This window comes from Leuciscus leuciscus, assembly GCF_965113295.1.
Source record: "Leuciscus leuciscus genome assembly, chromosome: 8".
In the NCBI taxonomy this organism is placed as follows: Eukaryota; Metazoa; Chordata; class Actinopteri; order Cypriniformes; family Leuciscidae; genus Leuciscus; species Leuciscus leuciscus.
In genome coordinates, this window is record NC_138732.1 from 19,855,479 (window position 1) to 19,874,617 (window position 19,139).

Genomic DNA, 19,139 nt, shown 5'->3' on the forward strand with positions numbered 1-19,139 from the left:
CAGAAATCACTGCTAAAGAAACATTTCTAATTATGTCTAAATATTATTTTGAAAACAGTTGTGCTGCTTAATGCTTTAAATTGTTATGAAAACTGTGATAATCTATGATAATAATGATAATCTTTTTTTCTTAATACTAACCCCAAACTTTCTCTATCAACAAAGGAAGTTTGCTTCCACATTTTACCGCTTACTAGTGTGGAACAATACAAGCACAAACTCCCCATTATCACAAACTGACCCAATGTTGTTATATTAAAGGTGCAGTCTGTAAGAATGACAGCTAGTGGTCGAAATTGGTACTGCAGTCCAAATTAAAAATATCGGAGATCGTTGTTTCCCCCGCCCCTTCCTCCTCAGACTCGACGCTCACGCGGGGTTGCCAGTTTGAGGACACGCAACAGGAATGAGCGCAATTGACAATGAAAGCCGAGGAGACTTATACACTGTAAGTTGATTTATCCGCGTTTTAATATGCCCTCGTTCATAGAGATTTTTAGATGGATACCGAGGCTTTTTAGGTTGGTTAGAATCTGCAATCTCTGACCCAGTTTGTTTGCTGGCTGCAATACGCTGTGTGTCCTGCCAACTGGCATCCCGGGGTGTCGAAATACTATTGGATGAGCTGGCAGTGGGCGAGATCACAAACCAAAACCAAAACAGACATTCCAACACGGAACGCACATTTCAAAGTAAAAAAAAAAAATGGCTGTAGAAGTGTTTTTCAGAGAAACGAGTATGTGAACTCAGCATGTTTCCTAAATATCTGCAAAAGTATTAAGGTATTTTTATGCCTTAGTGAAAAAGTTACATACAGAACCTTTAAGTATTTAATTTAGGTAGCAAATTATGTTGCAATTGCACGAATCGCACTAACCGTAATCATTTTGGAAGTGTCTAATGTTTGTATAGTAAGTCTTTTGTAAAGGCTGTGTAAGGGCAGTGTGATTCAGGACAGTGCTACACATTGTAGTCTACAGCTTCCTCAGCGCTGACAGAAATCTCAACATGCAGCCCTAGAGCAAGACTCCATCTGCATTAGAGAGCTGTCACTCTGCATCGCCTCCTTGCTCTCTGAAATGTTTGAGAATGTCCCGGGCCTGTCTCTATAGCTGTTCCCTCCACCTCGTAAATGATGGCCGTGCTGGTGAAAGCAGCACGATTAGTGCTCTCTGATTGGCCGGCCGTTTCTCGCTTTAGCTTGATCTCCAGCTCCTCACAAGACCCCACCGCTTGTCATAACAGCAGCCTCAAAACATGCCTGAAAAGAAAGAAGAGAATAATGCAAATCTTGTTTTTGTTTGTTTTGGAGAACAGTCATGAAATTTCAAGTGCCTCTCCTTGCTTTGGCAATTTGCCTGAATCCAGCATTATGGTTTACTTTTTTTTTTTTTTTGTCATAGTGGGATGCATATTCATGCTGGAATTAATATTCATGCAAATCATGGTTATGTCACCTTCAAACATAGTAGAGCACAAAGCTGACAGGTGAGCGTCTTAATTAAATGCTGTGACCTTAAACTCTTCAAATACTTGTGCTGATGTGAGTGGAGCAGTAATCCAGAGAGCTGAAGGGACTGGAGGTCTGAGCTACACTCTTAGATCCTGTGGAAACAGCTTTGCTTCAGATGGCAATTTATAAATTATAGGTCACATTGCTCAGATCAGATGGTCTGTTCACTGTTCCCAGTCTCAGCCTCAGCGCGTAGGCCCACAATCTCATTGGCCCACTGATGCATATATTGCTTACAGAACTGGACAATGCTTTTTGATCTGGCTAGGACTTATCTGATTGGCTGTATTCCTTCTGGAAGTAAAGGGTACACTGGATTTTATAAGTCTGCGCTTTCAAGGATACAATGGCAAGTCCAATTATTATTACATTCTATCCATTTTATTGTGATATACTGTTAACGTCATATACTGTAATACAAACATAATCTGTGGTTGCTGTACATTTCTCTTTTGCCAATGCTGAGTTCACAAAAAAGTTCAAATTTAAGAGGAAAAAATTATTGATATGAAAGAAATGGCAGAGAGAAAGAGAGCGAGTGACCTTAAATGGTCTATTGTGCTGGGGTTTTCATATAATGACTGATGACAGCAGTGGCCTAGTGATGGTTGTAATGGGATTTATGCAGCAATGCATTTATGGGGATTAAAACCCAATCAGTCTTTCTGTGTTGTGCATGTAGGCCACTGCTGCACATCCTCTAAATCGGAATATTCAACCTCTTAGCGTTCCTCTTCGAGTTCCTCCATTTAGTTATAACAAAGCATTTAATTGTGAGGATATTCAGCAATTATGTATTTGATTATTTTCCTATCTGTATCTAGTGTGTTGTAGATTTCTTAGAGAAGAGTGTATGGGGTATTATTTTCAGCTGAGTCATAATCTCTGAAATAATCATGTTTTACTGATCTAGTTATCTGTATTATTTGTTGGGTTCTTTCATTACACTAATGGCTGGATTCAGGGACGTATTTTTTTGTAGGTGTGGGATTACGTGACAATTCAGGATTTTGGATTACAGGTCTGAATGGAATTGTTTGAGATTTAGAAATGCATTTTCATGCCATTTGTTGATATAAAGATAAGCCTCTTTGTTTTGTGTCATTTATATACAAAGGCACTTTTTATGTTGCCATCTGAGTTTTGAAGTACAGTAGGGCAGTTTAGAGGACAGTAACTTCCGTAACTCTAACATCAGGGAATGTTTGGAACAAGATTCAACCACAAACTATTGTCAATTTCTGCGTCCCAATTCAGAGGCTGCATCCATCGAAGGCCGCATTCAAAGGCTGTTTGTTTTATCCTGGGCATTGAAGGATACAACAGATGAATCCTTCGCAGCCTACCCTACCCCCGAATTAATTGTATGCCGGTGATGACAGGATTCTTTTTAGAGAAATTGCTTATACTTTCTTAGTAGTAAGTATTGGGTTTCAATTTACTCAAATATCTTATAGATAAATTGTAAAAATAAATATAAAAATGGCGATTGCTTGAACAGTGGGTTCATTATTATTCTTAAAGGAGTCATGACCTGTAATTTTCACTTTTCCACGAGAATCAATGTATGTTATGATTGCCTAACGATTATACACTGGCCGGGAAGCCGATATTTAAAAGTGAAGCGTTTGTTTACCCCTGGGTTCGTAAACGTTAATGTAATCTACATTAAATAAAAGGTATAATGTATGTCTCAGTCAAAATGATTGTCTTTACCATTCAGAGACATCTTGATGTAGACGTCCTTCCATCGACTCTACATCTTCCCTTTCCAGCTCAGGTTCAGAGTCTGGCTCGTGCATATACGGTTGAATTCCGTAGGTCGCGGCCAGGTCGGGTTCATTCACAACTTGCGCCATGATGTCATTTTGGAATGATATGCTGAAGTTACCTGCGGTGTCAACCCCCCTCCTTCCTGCCACCAATCAACGCGTCCCTCATTTGCATTATTAAAATGACCGTCCACGACAGCCAAAATATCGCATTAGATCTCGCGAGACAATAATGCCTTCAGAAATAAGGGTCAGAGGAGCTCTGTGTTTATTTTTTTTCCACTTTTCTTTTTTAGAAGGGCCTGAAAGACTATAATAGAGCGTGGGTATCCAAGGTAATACTAGGTTATGACTCCTTTAATGAAAAACACAACAACAAAATAGTACAATGACAAACTCGCTTATATTAAACATAGAACTTTTATTAACAAAACTAATAAGATGGCTTTATTATCTAAAAGAATAAGCACGGCAGCCTCATTCTTATGGTTTGCTTGAAGGTGTGTGTAAAATAGAACTGTTACATCCGGATACTGCCACCTTCATCAGGCAAAGTTTACAGATTGCCTCATTAATATTTGCAGGTTCCCTATTAGCATTGGGTTTAAATCCAAAATATTGCCAAATAGGCGTATTTACATTTTGCTTTGAAACCAAATCTTCCGCCATCGTCTTGCCAGTCAGCTCGCCTCACTCTCGTCATGCTGATAAATGAAATCTAAAATGCTATTTTATATAGTTTATACTCTTTATTATGTACCGAGAAGGACCTAGGTGAATATATTTAGACAGGTTGTGAACCCTTATTTGTTTTCAGGCAGTTGAATATAACTTTCTAAAAAGTCTAATACAAACATTACTGCCGCTCGTCAACGGCAGCTCTCACAGTTGCTATGTGACATGAAAAATTGACGTTCCCATTTAACAACGCACTCGCTCTGACCTTTGCAGGCTTCGAAGCCGTGACCTTTAAAGTTTGCGTCCTTCGAAAGGATGCAGCCTCTGAATTTGGACACAGCTAATCGGTTCCTTTTGTTTAGTTTTCACATTGATTGTATGCACAAACCATAGGTTGGTCTGAGCCTCAGACCTAGGTTACCAAGTTGCACTTAAAGACCGCCTATCCTGAAAATCAAGTTTTTAATGTTGTTTATATGTCTGTATGGTGTCTTAATATGCTTTAAGACAAACCATGTGCAAATTCATCAGTCAACACCATTGCTGAGGATTTTTTTCCTTAAAACTGCAGTGTACCAAAGACAATCTCAAACCGGCCCAGTTTTCTACCCTCACAAACATGTAACCAATCCGGTCAACGTGCAGGCTTTTCCAAAGTGAGCTCAAGAACACCTTCAAATCAGGTACATATAGCAATACAGCGGGTGAATTATGTATATGATGTATATTACAATGTTATGATGAATTATGTCTTTCTCCACTGACTTTCTATGATGTTCATTTCTATGGAGGCTGATTTTTAGAAGGTAGCTGTGTGACTCTGAGATGGTGAATGGGAACGTGGTTTGTAACAATAACAACACATTGTTAATTGTTTAATAACATAGTCAAGACAAAACCATTTTTATTGTGTTTTAAGGGATAAAATTACTAATTGCAGGTGGTCAACTACTTTAAAGGAGTAGTTCACCCCCCCAAAATAATTTACTCCCCTTCATGTCAATTCCAAACCTGTTTGACTTACTGTCTTCTGTGGAACGAAAGATATTTTGAGAAGTCTTAGTGTTTTTTGTTTATACAATACAAGTCATTGGTTACCAACATCCTTCAAAATAGTTTTTTGTGTTCTGGAGAAGAAAGTCAGTCATACAAGTTTGGAACAATATGATGGGGACTTTATTGTCGACTTAGGAATAAACCTTTAAGTTTAAAAGTAAATTGTATTAAAGCTAGTTAAAGAAATTATTGATTCCTACTTTCCTCTTTTTGAAGGGGGCCTATTATGTCCCTTTTTATAAGATTTAAGTCTCAGGTGTCCCTGAAAGTGGCTGAAAAATGTGTCTGAAGTTTCAGCTCAAAATACCCCACAGATAATTTATTATAGCATGTCCCAAATGTGGGAGTAAAAACATGCTGTTTTCATGTGTGTATCTTTAATGCAAATGAGCTGCTGCTTGCCGCCCCTTTTCCAGAAGAGGGCGGTGCCTTTACAGCTTGTGCTTCGGATACTCTGGCAACAACAAAAATCTCACTCAGCAAATATGTCAGAAATTGTCAATACCGGTGTTCAGCCTATGGGTGGGCAATATGAACAAAATCTTCTATCACCATATGAGTAATTTTATTTTCATGATAACAATATAAATCACAATAGGTATTTTTGCTTTATATTCGTTTTTTATGATACCAATTTTTTTGAGACCATTGAAATTTCATAATTCTTGTCACCATGTTCAATATCAAAAGAAAACTAATACAAGCCAAGTAAAAAAAAACGAATAAAAAAAAAAACTCTTAAGCTTACTGAAGACAAGTAAACTGATGAAGAAAGAACAAAGAAACTAATTACAAGCATATAGGAGAACAAAACTACAATGGAATAAAGACACAAATGAAATAGACCTAAAAACTTTAAGCACTAGAAATAATAAGTTCTACACACACTGTATAAAGTAATCAAATGTTTAAAAAACATTACATAGTCTTCACTGTGTAAATTAAATATACATTTATTCTTATTAAAGTTAAGTGATTCAGTGAAGAGCAGTAAGAGATTTTCTTTTTTTTGTTTGATTAATAATTGCAGCAGGTAAATTTGGATGCTGTCACTTAAAGACCAATTGCACGGATCCAATATACTTGTGTGTTTTCTTTCTCAACTGTTTGATGATTTAAGAGATAAATGTCTGTGTTTACTTGCAAAGACGTAGTCACTTTGATGCATAAGTATGTGTATTTAACCGTTCAAGCCCAATTAGTCGCTTTATTAGCAGCGGCTTCAAGTGCGCGCATCTCTCAGACAACGCTCAGAAACTGTCTCTCTGACAGTAAGTGTGTATAGCAAAATGAGTTGTCTTTTGCTGCTTACTGTGATTCAACAGTTTGAAATCACTTGTTTTTAAACTGTTAATACTAAAAACGCATGGAAATGCTTTCGTGACTGCATTGCACAACAATGTGAGCGTGCTTAACTGCGATAGAGACGATGTGCAAAAGAGTGCAAAATGGTTGACAAATTTCTCCTGGTTAATCGTGTCTACCAGTATATCGCTCACTCCTAGTTCAGCTTTATATGTTCGAACCGGAGTCGGAATTTCATAAATTCACAAATTCATAAATGAAATTCATCCACTGCGTCATCAATGGCTTAGATACCTGGGCCCGTATTCATAAAGAATCTTAATGCAAAGAGGAGCTCCTAGTGACAAAATTCTAAGAAAATTCTTAGAAATGTGGGCGTTTACTCTTAAAATTAAAGAAAAAATCCTAGTAAAGAAAAAAGTAATTCAGAAAGCATCTTAACCCTTAAAAGAGGTCTTAAGGTCAAAATTGTTAGGAGCACGGACGAGGACTTTTAAGAGGCTTAAGAGTTTCTTTAGCAGAGGAGAAAAATGGCAGAAAGACGAAGAGGGAGAAGAAATGTGTTGCAGACAATGTATAACAGTGAGTTAATAAGACGCTATAGATTAGATCGTGCAGGGATCATGTTTGTGACAGATCTTATGAGAGACGCGCTAACATCTCCAACACAGCACAGAAATGCCATAGCGCCAGAAATGAAAGTAATCACTACATTACGATATTTGGCAACTGGGAAAATTCCATGTTTGATACATTAAAACCAACATTCAAACCACCACTTAAATAGACATGCCAGCAATCAGTGTAATTGGAAAGAGTGGAAAAAATTTTATCATTCTAAGCCAATCAAATACCTTTTAGGAAATTAACAGCATGGTAAATAAAATAAAAAGGATTTATATACACATATGTGTGTGTGTGTGCGACGAGAATACTTTTTGTGCGCAAAAAACACACAAAAATAACGACTTTATTCCACTATTCGCGTACAACACAGAAGCGCTGCGCAGTTATACTACGTGAAAAAAACTCGAGGCCCAGAGAAAACTAAATGAATAGTGGAATAAAGTCGTTATTTTTGTGGGGTTTTTGCGCACAAAAAGTATTCTCGTCGCTTTATAGACTTAAGATTGAGCCACTGTAGTCACTTGGACTATATTAACGATCTCTTTAATACATTTTCTGGGCCAGCAAGTTATAATGTCTTAGAAGCCTATGGAGGAGTGATCTAGCTCTCAGATTTAATCAAAAAATATCTTAATTTGTGTTCCGAAGATGAACGAAGGTCTTACGGGGTTGGAACAACATGAGGGTGAGTAATTACTGACAGAATTTTCATTTTTGGGTGAACTAACCCTTTAAATACCTATGCTAATCAGTTTATGGGCCAGGATTATCTATAACTGTGTCTATTAATGCAGTGTATCACTGAGAAACGTCCTGCTTGAGTCGTCCTTGTGATGGAGGTTCGGGTTGAATAACTAGTTCTTCCAGTGTTTCATTATTGTACTTGCGTTCGGATTGATTTGGTAAAATCGACGTCATTGTTTGTTACTGTGTTTAGTTTACAGTGTAGGAAGCCTCAGGACAGCTGATGTTGTTATGGCAATGGGTGTTTTTGTTTAAGACGCGCGCTGTATGCAGTAAACCAATCACAACAGACTGAGCTGTCTGGCCAGTAGCATGTGGAAAGGAGGGATTTAGAGAGATTGATTCATCTGACGAGCCGTTTAAGAATCTTTGAAAAAATGTGGTGATGTGCAAATGTATATTATGAGAAAAATAAACCGTTTTTTTTACCTTTGATGCATGTAAACCTGTTGTAGGTAAGTGTTGTAGTAAATAGCATAATAGGGGCACTTTAAAACAGTTATAAAAACAATAAAAAAAATTACAGTACAGTTATAAAATAAATGTAAAGAATAAAAAGATAATATATAGATACATTTCTCATCTGGCAATACACCGGTGTATCATATTTTTCTCAACTCCCAGTTTTACGCTGAGATTTTCCCATGGTGATTACACTGTGTCTGTGGTGTTCTTGCGGCACGCCTAAGAAATCAACTTATCCAAAAAAACTGATTTTTCCCTAAAGTCGTACATGAGAAGCTCTAGGACTGACTCACGGGGTAACCTCGGGTTCACTGCCCCATCAGTCCGCACCCCAAAGATTTGTCCAGAAGCTCTAGGAATGGAATCGATCCAGTCCGCACCCCACAGAACCTCGAGTTTAATTACACGTCAAACTCACTACTTCACCACAGACAGAGGTCGTCAGCATGGTTTCATCTCTCAATTTCCCCAATTTAGTAATTTATGTTTGTCTCTTACCCAATTGCATTTGAGTTCAGTTTAGAATCAAAAGGAGGATGCAAAAAGAGAACTGAATTCATAACAAATCAAAGCAGGGATCATGACAATACGCAAAAAAAGCATCCCAGCTGGTCTTGACTGGCCTCCATACCGGTAAACCACTGATGGCTGATCTGAAAAAACAACAACAACAACAAAAAAAACAGAGAAAATGTGTGAGAAATGGTCATGAGTTTATTTAATCTAAATTTGTTCATGGACAGACGAGGAATCAACTTGTGCAACAGAAGTTATTACCAGTCGAGTTAGTTTAAATAGTATAGCTTTATTGCACATCCCTTGTTAGGGAACTCTATTAATTGCCTGAATGTACAATTACGTTAAAGGTACACTGAGTAACTTTATGGCCCTTCAAACTTAAATCTGAAATAGAAAGCTTTTGTAACATTACAAATGTTTTTACTGTCACTTTTAGCTCAATTTAATGCATCCTTGCCTTGCATCCTTATTCATTTCATTCAACAACCAAAAAAAATAATAAATAAAAATAAAATACTGACTGAACAGTAGTGCTTTCTATTTCAGATAAATGCTGTTGTTTTGAACTTTCTATTCAAAGAATTCTGGAAAAAAAGTGTACAACTGAAAATAATCAGAAATGTTTCTTGATTCACACAAGTGCCCCTAAAAAAGTTATGCTGCAAGTTCTGCATTACAATATGTTAATCACATAATGCATCTGATAGTTAGTCAAAACATACTTACAAAGTCAAAGATGCTCAGTGCTGAGGCTCTTAAAAGAGCCTTTGGGCTGTTAGCTCCTGTTGACAGGGAAAAGAGAGAAATAGAAGCAAGAAACATTATTTTTCAGCAATGATTATTGGCAAATGACTATATGTTAAGAACATGATAAATGACAGATCTAGGATGAATGCTAGATTGATCAATTTCACAATCAGATGACAGTTTTACCAACAATTGTCATAGAATTTAAAAAAAAATATATTTTGCAATGAATATTTTTTAATTAGTCGGCTTTTACATTGCTTTAAATGCCTTACTATTTTAACATGTCATATTTCGATCCTGTGCAAAGTGAATCCAGCATTTATACGTAGCTGTCACATCTCTTACATCGTGTCTACATTTTGTTAATGAGAGTTTTCGCGAGCCTGCATAATTCGGCACTGAATAAAAACTCCTGCGTTCTCCAGAGCGCGAAAACAAATAAGCAAATATGCACTGGAGCGTTTGGCAAATCTGTTTCGCCAATATATTATAACAGTATCAATCGAGGCTGCTCTTTCTTGCGTTTGAGAACTCGCATAGAACCGGGCCTGGGGCAGAGAGAGCGCGAGAGAGTGCCTTTGAGAAAACGCGCTAGGCCAAACTTACCTCAAAACGCCACACATTTAACTGAAGAGGAAAATATGCCATAACTGGTCGTAAAAAGGACAGAAAACCTTTGTTTGTGTAAATATTAGATTGGGTCCATCTACTGGAAAAGGCAGTCAGTCAATTCTATGGCATTTAATGGGATATTAAAGCGGCAGTTTCGAGGAAAATTTGACTGTCCTGTGAGCTGTTATTAAAAGCCTATTCGATTTTATTATTTACTTTCTTCATAAATTTAGCTATATTTAATTGATATTGGTAATGGTTTACTTTATAAAAGTAACTTATAAAATAAATGTGTTCAGTAAAAAGTACTTACCTCAGAAAAAAACCCAGCTGGCATCTAGCGATAGCGATCCACTCTCAGCAGGGACGTCCGTTATGAGCGCGCACTCGACACGTGACGTCACACAAACCTCAGTTTACATTCTGCCAGGTTGTTGCGCGGGCTTTGCAACAATTAAAATTTTGTGAGGTGTAAGCAAAGTTTATATATATATATATATATATATATATATATATATATATATATATATATATATATATATATATATGTTAATTTAAAATAAAATAAAAATACATTTATATAATTTATATTGCCTGTATGGGAACCAGTTGTGAATTTTTGTATATATATATATATATATATATATATTTTTTTTTGTTATTGGACAAAATGCTCATATAAAAAATTACTCTGGTCTCTCACTAAGAACTCATTTTAATCCTTCCATCAACGTGTTTTTTATTTTTATTTATTTATTATTTAACTTTTAAACATCCAGTGTTTGCATAGCTTAAAAATAAGAATGCAGATTCATGATTTTCATCTGCAGAACAAGATGGGGGAAAAATTATCATATAATATAAAACATTATCATATGATATTTTAATATGCCTAAAACATTAATACAATATGCATATATACAAACTTGAAAAAATCTGTCTTCTTCATTTACAGTAGCACTACTGCTTTTGCGTAAACAGTAAAGTACTGTAAATTCCATATACAGTAAGTTACTGTAAATTTCATACAAAATACCCATAATGCAGTGCATATTACAGTAGTTTACCGTAAATAATATAAGTGGTATTTTACTGGGCTTTTTTGCGGTAAGTAACTGTAAAATTACGGCAAAGTCTAACAGTGTACATAGCAACCTTGAGGCATCAAGCCTCCTTACTAAGATGAAAGTTTTTGGCTTTTCCTTACTCAGAGTTGCTCTCAGATCGGTCCCGAATCGCTTTTAAGCTAAGACTCCTACGTAAAAGTTTTTAAGCTAAATTAAGAGTTTTCTTAGAGGATTCTTAGAATCTTTATGAATACGGGCCCTGGAGTTTATGGAGACTTTTATGTTCATTACTACATCCAAAAACAGAACAATTGTAATGATTACATGGTGGACTGTGTGTGGCTCACTCAGGATCTATGCTAATAGGGCAGAGATCATCACCAGTCATGGCTTGGAGAAAACTGGAACAACTCATATTAAAACACTGTTTCTGATTTATGGGGATTATAAAAAAAGGAGTGGGTGGATTTTTACCATAATAGGGCTGTTGTTTACACACCTTGACATATGTTCAAACACAATGTAAAGTGCATTTTGCATAATCATGATAAAGGAAATCTCTTAAAATACATTTGTAAAAAATATTTAAAATGATTTGTTTTGCAAAAGTTTTTTTTTAATATCTAACCTGTAACATAGAAAACAAAAGAGATTTCAAAAGTTGATTTGGGCTCATTTCAAAAGGCTCAGACTCGGTGTGAACATGTCTGAGACAAACTATGTACAGTAGAGTAGACACACAAAGAGTTCATGTGTCAGGTTGTACTTAATTGCCTTGTCATGAATCTCAGCTGTTTCTTTCAGCAAGTCAAAACCTTGTGGCTGAAATGGAGAATGTGGTAATTGCTGTTAGTTGAAAACATATTTGAGTTCTTAGACATCAGACTGCCTTCAGCTGCTTCTGAGAAGGTCATGCAGTACATTCATAATACATCTTAGACATGGTATATGTAAGGGAGTGAAACTTTCATCAGACTCCTGCAGTTTAGTTTTATTTTTGCTCTCCAGAGCAAGGATAAACCTTGCAGCTACAGAAACACTACCAAATGCCAAATTACTGTGACGCTGTTTGCTACTTGATTTCCAGTGATTCGTGTTACCTGCACTGACTTATATTTTACCTCAGTCAAGCATGACATTTCAAGTATAGCGGCAGTGGTTCAGTCCTAAATCCGTCACTGCTTGTTGATTTATGTACCTGTGTCAATGACGCCCTGAGCTGGCTGCTCTGTCTCAGAGCCTGCTGTGGATATTGTGTTTTGTTTAATTACACTTCCCCCGGGCTGCTTAATGGGATTTAATTTTCTGCTGCAAAGCCTACAGAAGACAACTTGTTTGTGAATTAGCGGTCAAGTTTCTCACTCAGTGATTGACAAGTATATCAGTGTTATCAAATTAAGGGAATTACTCTCTGTCTTTGCATTTCATAAGCAACAAGTACGTAGAGGTTCAAGATGCCTTGTTTTGGTTCTCTCTGGTAAGACAGAAGGTAATTTTAAGTTCTTGACTCAGGTGGTTGGAACTACCAACACAGTCCTCCACTTCTGTCCCTGCTGTCAGTTGCCATGGTCATTTTACTGTTCAATTCAATTCACGTTTATTTGTAAAACGTTTTCCAAAATACACATCATTTCAAAGCAGCTTTACAGAAAGTGTTTGAGTCCATATTACAATTTAGAGTGTTCTGTTATCAGGGGTAACTGTCTAAGTTAAGTATTTCAGAAATGTACATATACAAAGTTACAGTTAGCTAAAAATTTATTAATTTAAACAATGTAATAATTTAATGCAGAAACAATGAGCTCATTGAAGTAATGAATACATGTTTGTTAACAAATGATTATGACATTTAGAAAATATAGCATTGGTGCATGTTGATTCCGAATCAACAACTGTCTGCTCTGCAATAGAGCATCACAGTCCCGCCCACAGCCCGAGAGCGCTTCGGTGCCGGAAGTAAATTTCCCATTCATTTCTCCCATTGACGTTTTCGAAAATCCGTATCTAAAGAGTTTTAGAGCATGTCTGAGGATAACCAGCTACGGCTGAACTCATAGGCATACAACATATCATTTCGAGTGAAAAAACGGCGAGAAAATCCAAAAAAAGTCAAAGGTACAAGACTGTGTACATATTTTCATTTCCGAGCGAAGGAACTACTCATCCCATAAACCACCGCGCCTCACTGAAGTCGACTGAAGCCACAACCGCGAAAGAGCCTTTAGAGCGACTTTAAAATCTGACGACAGCCACGCGAACTTTTTCTTGTGCCGTTTATAGCAGTTCTTTCAGTAGTAATTGTGTAAATAGACTGGAAAGCATGGCTGGTGGTCCGCGGCTCACGGGTGCAGATCTGGCAGTCCGCGCGGCGTTCTGCTCATCAGTTTCAGCGGCCCACGGGCAGGTTGCTGACAAATGCCTCAACAATTTCCCACTTGTGATCCATGCTCATTTTATTCATGAAGTTATAGTTCATCCTTAATTTTAATAACATTTAATGTATTTTCTTAATAACAACAAGTGAAAATTAAAAAGTGAAGGTCAGCAAACCAGAAAGTGCATCATATTCAGTTTATTAACTTGCCATAAATTATTACACAAATGTTCAGTAAATGCATGAAGAGCTCTCTATGGCTCTGGGTATGCCTAAGCTAAATATTGTTTTGACAGTGGCATCATAAAATGCTTGATATGACTCATACCATATATGAAGACTCCTCGGTTCAAATGTCACATCAGTGATACAGTGCAAAAAAACGCAACAGTTTTTTTTTTTTTTTTTTCTATTTATCTTGAGTCTTCACGAACTTTCGCGGGGTTTACACGAGCTCCACAATCAGATGCATCACTGTGGGATTGTGGGATTGTTTAGGATTGTGGGTAATGAAGTACTTCTCCAAGACATCGCGAATAAAAGGCATTTATCTCAAAACAAGGTTAGTGCCCCATGAACTTTTGGCGGTTATATGAGCATATACAATCGCTTAGTACAGCCGTAGCTGGTTTTAAGTCTACCATGTATGGTTACGTTTTTATGGCTTATACCCCAACTGTCAATGGAGAAATTGTATTGAATTTTTACTTCCGGCACCGGCTGTGGGCGGGACTGTGATGCTCTATAGTTCAATAAAGAGGTCCTTAATAATAACTCTGTGCTTTTGGTAATTCCATTGGCCATTGGGGTCCAGCTGCTTTTTTTCCCACTTCTCGATTGTTGACAATGTAAGGCTGAAGAGCAAACCGCGGTCACACATCTACTAATTAGGTGACCTGGGGTCCCGCACCTTTGACATCACAATTGTCCTTTCGTTACAGTGTGAGAGATGAAGACTGAGAAGAAAATGCCACCCATCCAGTCTGTGTAAAGTAGTTCTGCTATTTAAGTAGTTTAGTAAGATGGTTGTTAAAGCAAATAGCTGTGATTATGATTGTGTGTGTGTGCATATGTGTCACATGTTAACTGGTAGCTCTTACTATGATGAGGATTAGTCATTGGTCTGATCATGATCAAATTAAAGCTGGCCAAATTACAACAGGGAGGTAATAAGCCTAACAAGGCTTGAGACGATACAGACTGCCCCTTGAAAAGTGCATTATGGGTCAGTGGAGGGAGAATAATAGCTGGAGGTTATCTGTGATATATGCAGGGTGTATCTCTTTGAGCCTGAAAATGGCTTGGGTTAGGGCATTGACAGCCTCTCAGGCACAAAATAAGGCACGGTTTATAAATGCAGTATGTGGATGGTTTCTGATATATAGATGAGGATTTGATTGACATCAAGCTATCTTTTCATTACAAGAGCTTTTTGAATCTCCCAGTGCCACCTTTTACAAATTGTTTAGTATTAGAGGAGGGGCAGCGTATGCGTATGGCAGTTGCCATACCCTGGCATTCAAAACAGGGTAAATGACAGCTCATGATGGTGCTCATTAGTTCTGTTGCTTGAGTTGGCCTTTGGCAGAAATTGCAGCTTTGAAAAGCTCATTTAAACAGCATAACACTTTGTCCTAACCAGACACGATGCGATGAGATTGCCAACGGCAAGCAATTTATCTGTATAAACCAGTCTCCAACCCGAGACGCAACAAAATCAATCAAAAAATCACAGCCAATCAGAAGAGCATGTGGGCGGGCTCTCTCTGCAAGCAAAATGAATACGAACTTTATAAAATTCCTAAATCTTACACCATTTTAACATGATTAAAAATGCATACTGTTGTTAAGTCTGTGCATGTCTGTGGTCTCTGTCCATTATTTAAGTATGGTGGATTTTTGTCCACATTTTGTTTAAATATAATATGATTACTTGGGAATGTCATTGTTAAATGATCAGAAGGAATCATGCCTAACTTAGGTTTTTGTGAAACGCCACCTCTGGATTAGAGAAGCCTGAGTGCCTTCATAAAGACCCATTTGTCCACAGTTTGACACCATTCTGGCCAGAGCAAATATTACCTATATTTGCACTGTTAGTGTCTGGCACCAATTCCAGCAACTCTTCAAGACAAGCATAACCAAGCACTTCTGTGGAGGTAAATGCTTGGCACTTCCTGGCTGAATTTCTAACTTGAAGTCTTAAAGCAGTAGCTTCAAGTAGTTGGTCACCTGGCTGCTGAGTTATAAATATCGGTATGAAGTGTGATGCAATTTGCAAAAATCTGCTAAAAACTTTAGAAGTTGCATGTAATCCTAGCATTTAAATTGGAACTGGCAATTTCATCCAGTTTTCGCCTTTTTTGTTTGCAATATGCAGCAGATGGTCTGTAAACGACTGAGTGGTCTGAGGGTTTTGCCGTCTAAGGTTGAGATTCGCTGGTCGTGTGTCACAGGATTAATGCATGTACTGTGCTCTTTGCATCTCTAATTTTAACACTATTGACCACATTGATCTCTGGGGTCACGTGGTCAACATAGTTGTTGCATTCAGATGCTGAAACACAGAGTTCTCCCTGTAGAGTGGTGGATTCCTCAGCAGGCACATGGCTTGAAATCAGACGAATATTATTTAATTCCAGGGATCCTTCTTTAGGTTGATTGCCGTGTCAGCACTTTTTTTTTTTTTTACTTGTCATTGGACTCATAGCAATTCTTTCCAGCAGTTTATTTCAGGTTAAACTAGGGAATTTCACCCAAGTGCATTCAGTTAATTTCAGTTCCTCTCAGAGTGATTTAGAGTCCACCAGATTTGAAGAGAATGCAATGAATCTCCATCTACCTTGTTATTGTGCTGTAATGACATTTAGATGAGTGATGAGCTCTCAAGTGCTCGGGGGTTGCTGTTTACATCGTTTCTCAAATGTCTGAAAAATGTCGTAGATACTAAGGTTTTTGGATAAACATATACCAAAAGTGTTTTGTGTACACTGACATCCACTTCTGTGTCTCCAAGCTCAGTCTTATCTATGATAGACTTATGAAGAAGAATGGAAATAAAACATTGTGAGGATGACAGCTGCTAAAAATAGCTTCGCTCTTGTTCTCTGAAGCACACAATTTCACACACTCTGGAGTGACGATTATGAGGTGTGTGTGTGTGTATGCGCTTCAACGTTAGGAGGAGCATACACACACGGGAAGGAATAATTTACATTAGAAGACAGCCAAGACAACAAATCAGAAATAAGTGGCGAGCAAACAGTCACATACTCTCTCAACTGTCTTGCACTGCAACATGAGGAGAGAAAAGGATAGGTGTCTAAAGCAGTAGTTCACACAAAAGAGAAAAATATTTTAAAATGTATTCACCCCTGTATGTTTTGAAGAATGTGGATGCTATTTTCCAAACAATGAAAAAGTGAATGGAATTGGGATCTGTCCATATTGACACTACATTCCAAGTCATCTGATGTACATTAGCTTTGTGTGAAGTTTACCTACCATTGTTGGTTATTTCTTTTGTCAGCCCAGCATCAAATATTGCTTCTAATCTTTTGGTTTCTCAAAGAATATATTTGCATACCTCATTTTGGCCATGATTTTTAAAGAAGCTTGAAAAAAGTATCCTATATTAGTGACTTTTTATACCATTTGCTTCTAAGTCAGGCATCAGTTTTAGCAATAGAGATGTTTTTATGGATCACAGCTTCATTGGATGATGTAGTTCACTGCACTGAGCAGTGCTGAATGTCTGTCAGCTTTAACAGTCTTATTACTACACCTCAACTGCACAAGCAAATAATCAGTAGTGTGCATGTAGATTGTGAATGAATCACTATAAATTGAACAGAAACAGACAGCATAGTGAGGTAGGAAGGCAACTAGGCACGTCCGAATCCAATGATCGGGTCACATCACGATTGATTTTTGAAGGCAGCATAGATGTATCCTTCGCTGCCTGTGATATCCCACAATCCTGTGCGCTCAATTCCTTGACATTGAGCTAAAAATAAAAATGTCGCCTGAAAGTTGTGTTTGGTGTTCAGTTTGTGTATAAATGTAACTTTTTTCCCCTTCTTTTTGATTTAATTTATAGTTAAATTAGTATTGTAGTAATTAAATATTGCTTGGTTATCACCAAAGATCTCTCTATATTGTTGTAGATCATTAAACATTTATGCTCCCTCAGAAGTTTATCCGAAATCGGTTTTGGGAGGTGCCTTCAAAGGCGAACACTACAAAGTCACTGCCTGATAAGGCATGGATGCAACAAGTCCACTGCCTAAGTTTTCAGATGCAACCTATGTAATTTTACTGTACCAATGTAAAATGTATGGATATTGTAAGTATTATTTTAAGCATAAATCTAATTTAATACATTTTATGCTTGAAACGAGAAAAGGAATCCAGTCATAGTAAACCTGAGTGAAAATGTCCATAGAGCCTGCAACTAGCCTCAGTGTGTTTGACAAGTGTGCACATTAGAAGAGCATCTGCAATGGCTGCAAGTTGGCAACATTCTGGGTCTTCTTGTCACAGACTTCTTCGCAGACTCAAAACATCAAAGGGCAACAAGCGTCAGTCTTGTACTGTGTGCTTGGCTTATAGCACAAGCCTGTCAGCCTTTCAAATGCTGCACTTCATTACAAGCAAATGGACTTAATGAAATCAGTTGCTTCAGTCTCTGTCACTGGGTATTTACTGACCGTCACAGCTCTTCTACACTGTTAAAAATACAGTTAAATTTATGGTTAAAAAAGGCAGCTGGGGTTGGCAGAAATTCACAGAAAAAAATTATATTGTCAATGTTTCGGTATTACGGAGTGGCGTATTGTTGCCTCTATATTTTACAACTTATAACTTATTATTTCATCAAGTGATATCATGTAAATATACAAATCTACTTGACCTACCAAAATCTGCTTTTCACCTTTAAAATGTACTGATAACCACTAGGGATGTCACAGTGAGGAAATTTTCCCACCCCACCGGATAATAAATTTCACACCAGGTGCCTTTATCAATATGCAAGGTGTTGAAATCACTTTTGAATGCGTGCTTGCTTTTCGCTTTCACTTTCGACTTTTACACATTACACATACTTTACACACGAGATTACACATACTCTGTCTGTGTAGAGGGAGCATGTGCTACTGACCGCACTTTTTATATTTGAGATATTTGTCAATGACGCTCAGAATCTGTTGGACCTACTTTTACTTTTCCCTTTGACACCAAATTCTTCGCCATTGTTTTGTCACTTCATCATCACGACACAAAAATTTCACTAAATAACAGAAAATGTAACAAAACACTTATTTACATTACTGATGACAAAAATGAGAAAAGAATGTTTAAAAAGAAAATCATGTCAAAAATAAAAAGTTCATGCAGGGCCCTCACCTTAAATTGTCAATTCATAGTTTTTACTTCCAAAAACTTAATTTATTTTGCTCTTTAAGTAAATGTGTTGTCTTGTTTTTTGATGATCTTGTCATGTAATTGATGCATACAGTATGTTTTGCAGTTAGTTGTGCACCCAGACATGACAAAACATGAAACTGTCTTTAAATATGCACAGGCTGGTGAGCTTTAGTCTTGTAATGTCACTGTGCACTTGGCATTACTGAATGTATGAGGAAATTGGATGGACA

The 19,139-nt window shown here is 37.2% G+C and overlaps 1 protein-coding gene across 5 annotated transcripts in view; it reads left to right on the forward strand.

The window, feature by feature from the left end:
* Positions 1-19,139, forward strand: part of fgf13a (fibroblast growth factor 13a) — a 143,026-nt gene that overhangs the window by 4,575 nt on the left and 119,312 nt on the right. Inside the window, exon 1 of one of the 5 annotated variants that reach the window (XM_082177517.1) lies at positions 4,508-4,646. The exons of the other annotated variants lie outside the window; for them this stretch is intronic. The gene's annotated coding sequence lies outside the window, so the exon portion shown is untranslated. Of the gene's footprint in view, positions 1-4,507; positions 4,647-19,139 lie in introns of those variants that run through there. 5 annotated transcript variants of the gene reach the window in all.